The sequence below is a fragment of the Aotus nancymaae genome, unplaced genomic scaffold (genome assembly GCF_030222135.1).
Source record: "Aotus nancymaae isolate 86718 unplaced genomic scaffold, 86718_ANA_hifiasm-v0.15.2.pri h1tg000030l, whole genome shotgun sequence".
NCBI lineage: Eukaryota > Metazoa > Chordata > Mammalia > Primates > Aotidae > Aotus > Aotus nancymaae.
In genome coordinates, this window is record NW_026988443.1 from 28,405,708 (window position 1) to 28,419,168 (window position 13,461).

Genomic DNA, 13,461 nt, shown 5'->3' on the forward strand with positions numbered 1-13,461 from the left:
CTCATGCCTATAATCCCAGCACTTTGGGAGGCCGAGGCAGGCAGATCACCTGAGGTCAGGAATTTGAGACCAGCCTGATCAACATGGTGAGACCTCGTCTCTACTAAAAATACAAAAATTAGCCGGGCATCGTGATGCATGCCTGTAGTCCCAGCTACTCAGGAGGCTGAGGCAGGAGAATTGCTTGAACCCAGGAGGCGGAGGTTGCGGTGAATTGAGATCATGCCAATACACTCCAGCCTGTGTGACAGAGAGAGACTCCGTCTCAAAAAATAAAAATAAGAAAGAAAAAAGGAAAGAAAATGTAGTACACATACAGACTGGAGTACTATCCAGCCATTAAAAGAATGAGATCCCGTCATTTGTAACCACATGAGGTCGTCATTGTGTTAAGTGAAATAAGCCAGGCACAGAAAGATAAATGTTACGTGTTCTCACTTGTGTGTGGGTGCTAAAAATTAAAACGATTAAACTAAAGGAGATAGAGAGAAGAAGGATGGTTACCAGTGGCTGGGAAGGGTGGTCAATGGGTGGAAGTGGGAAAGATGGTTGGTGGGAACAAAAACATAGACAGAATGAGTAAGACCTAGTATGTGACAGCACAACAGGGTGACTACAGTCAATAATTGTACATTTTAAAATTACTAAAACAGTATAATTGGATAATAACACAAAAGATAAATGCTTGAGAAAATGGAGACCCCATGTACACTGATGTGATTATTAAGCATTGCATACCTGCATCAAAATATCTTATGTACCCCATAAATATAATACCTACTACATACCCACAAAAGTTTCCAATTTAAAAAAATGTAGCTTCTTCTCCGATAAAACACCAAATAGTGGATGATGCCTGTGCAGTGAGGGAGGCCCGGAGGCCCCCGGGGCCCTGGGAAGGGGAACCGCAGTGGTTTCCGCGGAGGTTTCAGCAGTGGCATCCGGGGCCAGGGCCGGGGCCGAGGCCGAGGCCGCGGAGCTCACAGAGGCAAAGCCAAAGATAAGGAGTGGATGCCTGTCACCAAGTTGGGCCGCCTGGTCAAAGACATGAAGATTAAATCTCTGGAGGAGATCTATCTCTTCTCTCTGCCCATCAAGGAATTTGAGATCATTGACTTTTTCCTGGGGGCCTCTCTCAAGGATGAGGTTTTGAAGATTATGCCAGTGCAGAAGCAGACCCGTGCTGGCCAGCGCACCAGGTTCAAGGTGTTTGTTGCTATTGGGGACTACAATGGTCACATAGGTCTGGGTGTTAAGTGTTCCAAGGAGGTGTCCACTGCCATCCGTGGGGCCATCATCCTAGCCAAGCTCTCCATTGTCCCTGTGTGAGAGGCTACGCCTCATCCCTCGCCCAGGGGCACTGGCATTGTCTCAGCACCTATGCCCAAGAAGCTGCTCACGATGGCTGGTATCGATGACTGCTACACCTCAGCTAGGGGCTGGCTGTACTGCCACACTGGGTAACTTCGTGAAAGCCACCTTTGATGCCATCTCTAAGACTTACAGCTACCAGACCACCGACCTCTGGAAGCAGACTGTATTCACCAAGTCTCCCTATCAGGAATTAACTGACCACCTCGTCAAGACCCACACCAGAGTCTCCGTGCAGAGGACCCAAGCTCCAGCTGTGACTACAACATAGGGTTTTTATACAAGAAAAATAAAGTGAATTAACATTGCAAAAAAAATATATAGTGAGGCTTACAATGATTGTTTCTGTACTGAACGTGTACAGACATTTTTCTTGTCATTACTCCCCAAACAGTACAGTATAACAACTATTTACATAGTATTTACATTGCAATAGTTATTATAAGTAATTTGGAGATGATTTAAATTACACGGGAGGATGGGAGTAGCTTATATGCAAATACTATGCCATTTTACATAAGGTACCTGAGTATCCATGGATTTTGCTATCTTTGGGGGGTCCTGGAACTAGTCCCACAAGTATACAAAAGGACAACTGTAATAGATTCTGGGAGATCTGTAAATACTAGATCGGCATTTGACAAAATTCAACACCCTTTCCTAACAAAAAGCAGGAAAAGCAGGAATTGATAGATAATTACCTAACATGATAAAATATCTCAAACTCGGATAAAGGGCAGCATTTTGCATAACTCAGAATCACTAGAAGCATTCCCGCTAAAGAAAGAAAGAATACAAGTGTGCTCACTACCACTGTACAGGAGATAGTAGCCAATGCAATTATATCAGCAAATTAGAGATACAAGAATTAAATAGGAGGAGATAAACTTATTTCCACTTATAGATGAGATGATTATAAATCTAGAACATCTGAGAGAATCAACTAAGAAACTGCTATAAACAATAACCAGGGGCCAGGTGCAGTGGCTCATGCCTATAATCTCAGTGCTTTAGGAGGATCACTTGATGCCAGGAGTTTGAGACCAGCCTGGGCAACATAGCAAGACCCTGTCTATACATTAAAAATACAAAAATTAATTGAACACAATGGCCCATGCTTGTTGTCCCAGCTCCTTGGGAGGCTGAGGTGGGAGGATCATTTGAGCCTAGGAGTTCGAAGCTATAGTGAGCCGTGATTGAGCCACTATACTCCACCCTGGGTGACAGAGTGAGATTCCATCTCAAAAAAAAAAAAAAAAAAAAAAAAAATCCACACACTAGCCAGTTAGAAAAGAGTCCATTTACAATAACAATAAAAAATGTAAAATACCTAGAAATAAACTTATCAATCAATGCACAAGACATATACTAAAAAACTGTAAATAATGCTAAAGGACGCAGATTTGAACAAATGGAAAGATACACTGTGTTCTTGGAAAGGAAGATGTAACATCATGAGTAGGTCCAATTCTCTGAAGTTAATGTATAAATGTAAAGCAATCCCATGCATGTCACAAGAGAGGATATTTAAATGGCCAACAAACATATAAAATAAGATGCACAACCACAATTAATTACCACTACACACACACCAGAATTAACAAAATCAAAAAGACCAAAAGTCCAAGTGCTGCAAGGATGTGGAATAACTGGAATCCGCAGACATTTCTGGAAGGAGGGTAAATTGTCGCACGTCTGTTTGGAAAACAGTTTGGTAGTATTTTCTACCAATTTCTATTTTGGTAAATTGAACGTGCATATCCCATAGCTTAGCAATTTCTTTCACTAGTAAATATCCAACAGAAGTGTGTCTACATGGGCACCAAAAGCCATGTGTTACAGTGTTCATGGCATGTGGATAAATAAACCTCACAAATAAAATGTTGAGCAAAATAAGTCAGATACAAAAGAATACATCTATATAAAGTCTTTTTAAAAATACAGCAAAACCAATCTATGACAAGAAATAAGGGTCAGGCACAGTGGCTCACACCTGCAATTCCAGCACTTTGGGATCTGCAATTCCAGGAGTTTGAGAGCAGCTTGGACAACATAGTGAGACCCCATCTCTACAAAAAAATAAAAAATTAGCCAGGCGTGGTGGCATGTACCGGTAGTCCCAGATACTTGAGAGGATTGCTTGAGCCCAGGAGGCAGAGGCTACAGACAGCCTAGATAGCAACACTGTGCTCCAGCCTAGGCAACAGAGCAAAACCCTGTCTCAAAGAGAAAGAAGGGGAAGGGAGGAGAGGGGAGTGGAGGGGAGGGGATCTGAGTGGGGCTTCTACAAGCTGGTAATGTTCTATTTCCAGATCTGGGTAATAGTTACAAGGGTGTGTTCACTTTGTGATAGCTCATTAAGCTATGTACTTCTAATTCATTTACTTTTCTGTATGTGTGTTATACTTCCAGCATTTATCAAAACAATTTCAATAAAAACACTAGCCTGTGTGTTTGTGTAATTAGATATTAGATTTTAAATTCAAACAGAAAAAACAATAATCAAGAATAGCCTGAAAGAGCTCAAAATATAAGGGCAACATCCCTTTCATATATTAAAATACATTTTTTAGGGTCGGGCTTAGTGGCTAAGGCCTATAATCCCAGCACTTTGGGGAGCTGAGGTGGGAGGATCCCTTGAGTCCAGGAATTTGAGACCAGCCTGGGCAACATAGGGAGACCCTGTCTCTAAGAAATATGTATATTTTTAAATACTATCAACCTAAATAAGCAAAACAGTGGGAACTTGAATGAACATGAATAGAAAGAGAAACTAATAGAAACGAGTAGCAAGTTCTGAAATAGACTCAAATGCATATATAGAAAAGAACTCATGATAAACGCCTTATGATAAAATAGCTTCTTAATTTAGCTGAAAAAAAAATAGTCATCTGGAAAAAAAAATAAGGCTGGACCTACTCCTCAGAGCATACATCAGGATAAATCCCAAAATGATCAAAATTTAAATATAAAATAATAGAAGAAAACATAGAAAATATCACGTTTTTGGCCAGGTGGAGTGGCTCATGCCTGTAATCCAACCACTTTGGGAGGCTGAGGCCAGCAGATTACCTGAGGTCAGGAGTTCGAGACCAGCCTGAACAACGTGGTGAAACTCCATCTCTACTAAAAATACAAAGTTAGCTGGGCATGGTGCCACATGCCTGTAATCCCAGCTACTTGGGAGGCTGAGGCAGGAGAATTGCTTGAACCTGGGAGGCAGAGGTTGCAGTAAGTCGAGATCACACTATTGCACTGCAGCCTGGGCAACGAGCAAAACTCCATCTCAAAAAACAAAACAAAAACCACATTGTGTTTTCTTAAAGTGGAAAGGTTTCAGTACCTGTGATTCAACATTCAGAAACCATAAAAGACTGATAAATTTGACTCCATAGAAATAAAAACTTGTGTACACTAAACCAAAACAAAATCAACAAAACAAAAGAGAAACACTAAACTGAATGCAACTTATATCAAAGGCACAAGACTCATCTCACTAACATGTAAACAGCTCCTAGAAATATACAAGAAAGAGACAACAATTTAATTTTTTTTTTTTTTTTTTTTTTTTTTTTTTTGAGACGGAGTTTCGCTCTTGTTACCCAGGCTGGAGTGCAATGGCGCGATCTCGGCTCACCGTAACCTCCGCCTCCTGGGTTCAGGCAATTCTCCTGCCTCAGCCTCCTGAGTAGCTGGGATTACAGGCATACGCCACCATGCCCAGCTAATTTTTTGTATTTTTAGTAGAGACGGGGTTTCACCATGTTGACCAGGATGGTCTCGATCTCTTGACCTCGTGATCCATCCGCCTCAGCCTCCCAAAGTGCTGGGATTACAGGCGTGAGCCACCGCACCCGGCCAATTTAATTTTTAAAATAAGCAAACAATATGAGTAAGACAGTCATAGAGAAAGAAATAGGCCTTAAACATATTATAAATGTAAAACTTTTCATAATAAATTTAAATTAAGACTACATTGAGTCACTGTTTTTCACTTATCAGATTGGTAAAAATCCCATTATATAAATCCAATTTAATGTGTTGGCAACGACATAGGAAAACTAATTTTTCATCCAAAGCTGATAGAAGTGTAAATTGGTATTAATCTTATGGAGTGGAAATTGGCAGTGTCTCTCAAATTACATTTGCACATAGTTAGCAATCCCGTTTCTGGGAATTTATCCTGCATATATAGTACGCACCTGCAACATGTATGAGCTTTGTCATCTCGGCAGTGTCTGTATAACAGATGGGATAACCTGCATGTTCACACACAATAGTAAGCATGATATATTCAGTAAAACAAGCAAGACGCTGAACGACGCGTATTCTATGTTGGAAGCTGTGTTCAGCAAAGGTGGCAAAGCTTTTATCTATAAATATTTGTGGAAGAGGTTTGGGTTTGTTTTGTGTTTGTAACTGAGATTGAGATCTGTCACACAGGTTGGACTGCAGTGGTACCACCTCAGCTTGCTGCAACCTCCACCTCCTGGGCTCAAGCGATCCTCCCACCTCAGTCTTCTGGGTAGCCGAGACCACAGGTGTGCACCACCACACCCAGTTAATTTTTTGCATTTTTGGTAGAGTTGGGGTTTCACCACGTTGCCCAGGCTGGTCTCGAACTCCTAACCTCAAGAATTTAGAGTTTAATGCCTAGCTTCCCAAAATGCTGAGATTACAGGCATGAGCCACTGCTCCTGGTCCATATATATATATTTCTATATGCTTGCATTTGCATAAAGAGAACATATTAGAATAATTCATACTAAAGTGTGAAATACTGGCAACTCAGGCATCTTTCAGAGACAGTGTATCTGTAAAAGAAGATGTCTGTTAACTCAAATAAGTCAATTATTTGATGGACTTTATGTCAGGGTAGTAAAAATTAGTTGCAAAAATGCATACACTACAAGTCCAGAGATCTGGGGGTCATAGAGGAGTCACAGATCAGGAGATTTCTCAGTTTACCTGAGGATCAGCTCTAATTAGATTAGACCCAATAAAATAAAAACAGTTACCCAGTGAGACTGGTTATGGGACAAGTATGGGAAGAAAACTATTTGCTACAGCTCTATTTTACATGATGTTGAAACCATATGAATTTATTCTCTAATCAAAGTATGAAGCAGTAAAACAGAGGAGTTGCAGTTCATCAGCTCCTGAGCCTTGGGCAAGACCTACAAGATCTACCCCAGCTCCTGTTCCAACAGAGCCTCTGTCATTTATAATCAAGGAGCAAATATTTACAAGAAGTTTTATCACCTGTAATAGCTCACTGACACTTGCCAGAAACATCTTATGTCAATATTGGCATTGCAAGATATTGTGAGACAGAAAGAGTGTGAGCAATTCACATAACCTCCCTTAAAACCTAGTTACATTAAAAATAAAAAAGAAAAAAAATCTGGGCGCAGTGCCTCACGCCTGTAATCCCAGCATTTTGGGAGGCTGAGGCGGACGGATCACCTGAGGTCAGGTGTTCAAGACTAGCCTTACCAATATGGTGAAAGCCTGTCTTTAAAAAAAAACAAAACAAAAAAATAAAAACCTAGTTACATCTTAGGCAGAGCAAAGATAAGGACAGAACTGTTGTGAAACATTGAGTTTACCCAGCCCCCATGGCTCCTTTGTGGAGGATGCCTTTCAGCTTGTAATTAGTGGTAGGTGGGTAGCGGCTGCCTACTTGTATTCTTGAGTTATGTGTATATGTAGAACACCTGTGTATTGATAAGAATCACCTGGCAAAGAGCAAATAAATTCGTGGATGAATCTCTGCTCCACGCCTTCAGTCCTGGAGAGCTGCAAGCCCCGGAGGCTCTCAGGCTGTTGGTCCCCAGGGTAGATTCACTCTGTTAACTGTCTGGGTGTCTGCCTCTCTCACTGCCTTCAGCCCGCCTGGGTGGGGGTCTCCCGACCAAGCTGGTCCTCAGCACAGAACAACAACACGAAATTGCTGTGAAATGCAAGTGTTTCCAAAAGCAGCACAAAAACAAAACAAATTCTGCGTTCAGCAGCTGCACCACAGCTATACCTCGGCTATGGTACCTGTTGAATCTGAGCTTCAGTGCTTCTCAAACCTCAGTGGGCTTAAGACCACCTGGGGAAGCTGTTAAAAACACAGGCTTAGGCCGGGCACAGTGGCTGACGCCTATAATCCCAGCACTTTGGGAGGCTAAGGCAGGTGGATCACGAGGTCAAGAGATTGAGACCATCCTGGTCAACAAGGTGAAACCCCGTCTCTACTAAAAATACAAAAAATTAGCAGGGCATGGTGGCACGCGCGTGTAGTCCCAGCTACTCGGGAGGCTGAGGCAGGAGAACTGCTTGAACCCAGGAGGTGGAGGTTGCGATGAGCCGAGATCGCGCCATTGCACTCCAGCCTGGGTAACAAGAGCAAAACTCCGTCTCAAAAAAAAAAAAAAAAAAAAAAACACAGGCTCCAGGCCCCTCCCTCAGAGATACAATTCAGTAGGTCAGGGGCAGTAGAAGGAAAAAAGTTCCTCTTCAAAGTTTCCCTTCTTGTTAAAGAATAAATAATAAATGTTAAAAATAATGGTTTCTTTTAAAGACTAACTTCCTTCAAAGCCTTTTTCTTGTTTTTTATTTTTTGTTTTGTTTTGGGTTTTTTTGCTAATAACTTTGTTAAGACTGTCCTATGTATCTGTTAGATGTAAGGGAATAAGTACATTCTATGCCCTTGTACTTTAACCAAGATACTTGTTCTGGACATGCTCAGGCATGTCCCAGCTCACAGCCTATGCCCCTTCCTTATTTGAAAATGTTACTATTTTTCTAAATTCTTTTGCAAGCAACTTCCTCTTTTCCTTTTGTTTTCCATTTCCTTTACCTATTTAGGAAAGTTTTAAGTTGTTAGCCAGTCGGGTTTAGCTTAAACTGTGAGGTCCAGCTCCAACCAACAGAGATAGGACACAGCAGTAAGGACCCAATGCATAAGGGATAAATATTCCTGCTTGTATTTGTTCATTTTGCTCTTGTGGCAGGATTGCTGATGGACAGCACCCTTTCTGCAGAAAGTAAAATTGCCTTTCTGAGAAAACTTTTTGTCTGAATGCTAATTTTTTCTTGCAGCACGAAGGAACAAACATTTTGTTTCTAACAGGGGCCTGTGAACTTGCATCTCCACTATGCTTTGTATCTCAGATGATACTGATGGGGCTGGTGCAAGGATCACATTTGAGGCATCTGCTCCAGAGAAGGGTTCCTCAAACTGTGCCATAAAGACACATTAACTAGAATCTTGTTAAAATACAGACTCTCATTCAGAAAATCTGGGGTAGCATCTGGGATACTGCATTTCTCTCTCTCTCTCTCTCTCTTTTTTTGAGACAGGATTTTGCTCCATTGCCCTGGCTGGAGTACAAGGGCATGATCACAGCTCATAGCAGCCTCAGACTCCTGGGCACAAGCAATCCTCCTACCTTAGCCTCCCTGGTAGCTGGGACTGCAGATGTGCACCATTACACCTGCCAATTTCTTTTTTTTAAGAGACAAAGTCTCATTGTATTCCCCAGGCTAGTCTCAAACTCCTGGCCTCAAGCAATCCTCCTGCCTCAGCCTCTCAGAGCACTGGGATTACAGGGGTGAGCCATCATTCCCAGTTGGACTCTGCATTCCTTTTTCTTTCCTTCTTTCTCTTTTTTTAGACAGAGTCTCATTCTGTCACCCAGGCTGGAGTGCAGTGGCTCAGTCTCAGCTCACTGCAACCTCTGCCTCCCAGGTTCAAGCGATTCTCTTGCCTCAGCCTCCCAAGTAGCTGGAACTACAGGTACATGCCACCACGCCTGGCTAATTTTTGTATTTTTAGTAGAGATGGGGTTTCACTATGTTGGCCAGGCTGGTTTCGAACTCCCGACCTCAGGTGATCTACCCCTCCTTGGCCTCCCAAAGTGTTGGGATTTCAGGCATGAGCCACTGCACCTGGCTGGACTTGGATTCTTCATTTCTGACAAGCTCCCAGGTGCTGCAGATACCACTGGTCTGCAGACTACACTTTGAGTGCCAAGGTTCCAGAACAGCCAACTCCAGTTGTTTCACAGATGAGGAAACTGTGCCTTTAAAAAGGTAAGTGACTTGTCCAAGGGCACTTGCACAGTAAGGGCAGAGACCAGGTGAGGCCCCATCCAATGTGGCCGCCATGCCTCAGGAATGCTGCTCCACCCCTGACTCCATGTCCCCAGGTCTATGCTACAAGCTTGCCTGAGCCAAGAAGTGATGCCAGCCCTTCAGAACGTGGCATTGAAATTTACTAAATCATGCACAGTCCTTCACTCTCCTGAGAAATCAACTACTTACCACAGAGATTAGTTCAAACCACCAGCCTCTGCAAAATACTTTTGACAAAATTATTTCTTCAGTTGTGTCACCTTCACTTCTGATGACTCACACCTTTGACAGGCCCTGTTGCGAGAACCTGAAGAGGACATGCATTTCTCAACACATGTGGTCTGAGGCCGGGCACGGTGGCTCACAGCTGTAATCCTAGCACTTAGGGAGGCTGAGATGGGCAGATCATTTGAGATCAGGAGTTTGAGACCAGCCTGGCTAACATAGTGAAACCCCATCTCTACTAAAAATACAAAAATTAGCTGGGCGTGGTAATCCTAGCTACTCAGAAGGCTGAGACAGGCTTGAATTGTCTTGAACAGAAGGCTGAATTGCTTGAACCTGGGAGGCGGCAGTTGTAGAGAGCTAAGATCACGCCACTGCACTCCAGACTAGGCAACAGAGCAAGACTCTGTATCCAAAAAAAAAAAAAAAAGATGTGTTCTAATTGTGGGGAGAAGCAGAAATGGGGTGGGGAAGCTGATCTTGCGGAAGTTGAGGAATCCCTCCTGAGCCCCAAAGGCTCCAGACTTACACCGTGTGCATTTTTTCCAACTCACTTTATCCCCCATCAAAAAGTTCATTCAATTAGAGATTGATATGGGTTAACAAGCATTTTCTTTCCAGGATCCATTGTTTCCAGGGGGTGCGGGGGGTTCTGAGCTGACAATCTTTCACACTTAAGTGAGAATTATTCTAAAATAGAGGAAAAGGGAGCAGAATTAAGGAAATTAAAGTCTCTGGAGTAATTATGGCAGAGTGGGCCTTACCTGAGATCCAGAGGTTGATCCGGGAGCACAGCCTTGGGTGAACCACAGCCTGGGCCTTGGCCTCTGCACCACATTCACCGGCGAGTCGCCCTAGTCACCAGCCCCCAGTGCCTTCAGGCTGTGAGTAGTTTGTGGGCCTGGCTCTGCCATTAACTTGCTATGTGACTTGAGGAAATCACACAGCTTTAGAGACTTTTAAAGCTGGAAGGAAATACCCCCAGGGGTCACTGGTTCCATGATACCAGAACCCCAACTTCCAGACTACAGAACACATAGCCCCTACTGGCCTGTCTGAGGCTGGCTTTCCCAGAAGCCAGCCTGAGACAGGCATTGGGCTTCACATGATTAATGAAGGGAGGGAACCTCAAGAGAGAAGGCTATTGTTTTTTAGACAGAGTCTCTCTGTATTGCCCAGGCTGGAGTGAGGTGGTGCAATCATGACTCACTGCATCTTTGACCTCCTGGGCTCAAGCAATCCTCCTGCCTCAGCCTCGCGAAGAGCTGGGACCACAGGTGTGTGCCACTACATCCAGCTAATTTTTTTTTTTTTAAGACAGAGTCTCTCTCTGTCACTCAGGCTGCAGTGCAGTGGTGTGATCTTGGCTCACTGCAACCTCTGCCTCATGAGTTCAAGCAATTCTCCTGTCTCAGCCTCCGGAGTAGCTGGAATTACAGGTGTCTGCCACCATGCCCAGCTAATTTTTGTATTTTTAGTAGAAACGGGATTTTACCATGTTAGCCAGGCTGGTAATTTTTTTTAATTTTGTGTAGATATGGGGTTTCACCATGTTGCCCCAGGCTGGAATCAAACCCCTGAGCTCAAGCAATCCACCTGCTTCAGCCTCCCTAAGAGCTGGGATTACAGGTGTAAGCCACTACACCCAGCCTGAAGGCTATTTATTTATTTATAGCAGTTTTTAAAAGGAGGATTTATTTGACAAGTTTCACTTAGCACAACATACCCAAAAGGAAATCACAATACAATTAAAGATTTAAATCAAGGCCTCAGCATTTCATTCAAACACCAAGACCAAAATCCTAAAGTATTGGTATTGCGTCTCAAATTTTTTCCATTAACTTAAAAAAAAAAAAACACCTTAAACTTATCTGCCTTACAGGTTATTAAATGAAACTAGAATTAACAAACATGCCAAAATGTTTCACTTTTAATTGTAGACACAGCTCCTATACTGAGTTTAAAAAAAAAGCATGTCTTTTAACATGTATCCAGTGTTCAATGTAACGTAGCCAAGGGCAACATTTAACATAATTCATCCTATAATATAACTAACGTGAGAAAAGCTGGAACCCTAAGTTATAGGTTTCTCAGCTTCACTGTTACATCCTAGATGAGTACTGTATTCAAAAGTACTGAGCCTTAAGTCTTCATAACAATCCTGATTTCCACTTAGAGAATAAGCATATATTACAAGCTGGTACTGCAGAAACTGTTAAACTGAAGTTTTGTTTTTTTCTTTAAAAAAAAAGTTGACCAAGAGTCAGTGATCATGATCAATCAATTACAGTCCCATCGACCACTCACACTGGACATGCTAGTCATCCTTCCCATGCCGTTCACACCCATAGATGCACGGCTTTCACTACTATAGTAGCTGCGATTCATTGCTCCTTGGCTACCTGCGCAATGTTTGATTGAAAATCACTGGAGTTTTCTTGTAAAACTTGATTGTATCCACTCATGCCACCACATCCACTCATATCCACTCTGGCCACCACAGTCACCTCCATAACCACCACTCAGCTGCTGGCTGGGCCACCATAACTGGACTGGTTTGACATTTATGACATTTATAATTTCTTTTCACCACTCAATCCTGTGAGAGTACACATGGAAATTGGTCCTGATGGCAGAGTAACTGGTGAAGCAGATCCCGAGCTTTAGTAGAGCTCAGGCGTCTCACCATTTGGCTACCAGAAGCACCACCGCTTTCTCCTGCTGTTGTATTCGAGTTCTGCATAGCTGTGTTGTGTATTTGCTTTGTCTTTTGACACAGCTGCTGCCTCATCTTCATGAGTTGCAAACTCAACATCTGCTTCCCCAGTTACTCTGCCATCAGGACCAATTTCAATGTGTACTCTCACAGGATTGAGCGGTGAAAAGAAATTATAAATGTCATTTTCAGTAGCTCTGTAAGGTAATCCACGCACGTGCACTCAATGTCCTGTTGTGCTCTGAGAAGTAGAGCCACCATCCCTGTATCTGTGATCAGACATCCCTGAAAAACAGTCACTGAGGTCTCTTCCAAATCTGACCCAAAGCTCCAGCCATCATTATAGCCACTGTAATCATCATAGCCTCCACCATAAGTACCATGCCTCATCCTCTCAAAGCCAGCTCCTCTGCCAATGCTGTTATACCCTCTGCCAGCCCCAGGTCTGTCATAGGGACCTGGCTGCTGCATGACCACAAGCTTTCATGGTGGGTCATAGTGAGTTCTAACTTCAGCTCTACTGCTCTTAAAGATTTCAATATACCTGAGCCCTATTCTTTCCCTGTGTTTCTTTAGAGCCTTCTCAGCTATTTCCTGTGAAGCAAACTGCACAAAGGCCTTCCTCGTACTCCTCCCCTGGAAGTCCACTGGGAATGTTATCCCGTCTGGCACGATTTCCAACCCTGAGAAGAACTGAACCATTTCTTCCTTGCTATAGCCAAAGGAAAGTGCTCTAAGCCGTACAAAGTCATCAGTGACCGTGTCAGGACTATTTGGACCAGCATGCTTCAACACCCAATCCATGTCAATGTTGTTTGATGAATACTTCAAACCTGTGTCCCATAGTTTCTCTGTCTTTTTTCAGGGCCAATTTGACTTCATCTTCTGATTCAAGTTCAACAATAGCCTGGCCACACAGTCTGCCTTCTCTGGTGTAGATGAAACAAATACCTTAAGCCCCATTTTGAATTTCACAGTCAGAAAAAAAAAACCTCTGCACTTCAACGGAGGAGCAAGACCAGTGC

At 43.0% G+C, this 13,461-nt stretch overlaps 1 protein-coding gene and 2 pseudogenes across 9 annotated transcripts in view; 1 reads left to right on the forward strand and 2 right to left on the reverse strand.

Annotated features, from left to right (window-relative positions):
* Nucleotides 1-13,461, reverse strand: part of IL34 (interleukin 34) — a 71,340-nt gene that overhangs the window by 32,577 nt on the left and 25,302 nt on the right. Inside the window, exon 1 of one of the 9 annotated variants that reach the window (XM_064383280.1) lies at nucleotides 10,485-11,055. The exons of 7 other annotated variants lie outside the window; for them this stretch is intronic. The gene's annotated coding sequence lies outside the window, so the exon portion shown is untranslated. Of the gene's footprint in view, nucleotides 1-5,573; nucleotides 6,304-10,484; nucleotides 11,056-13,461 lie in introns of those variants that run through there. One more of the 9 variants, XM_064383281.1, reaches the window with a different exon arrangement.
* LOC105706743 (small ribosomal subunit protein uS5-like) lies at nucleotides 527-1,644 on the forward strand (annotated as a pseudogene).
* On the reverse strand, nucleotides 12,105-13,384 carry LOC105706811 (heterogeneous nuclear ribonucleoprotein H-like; annotated as a pseudogene).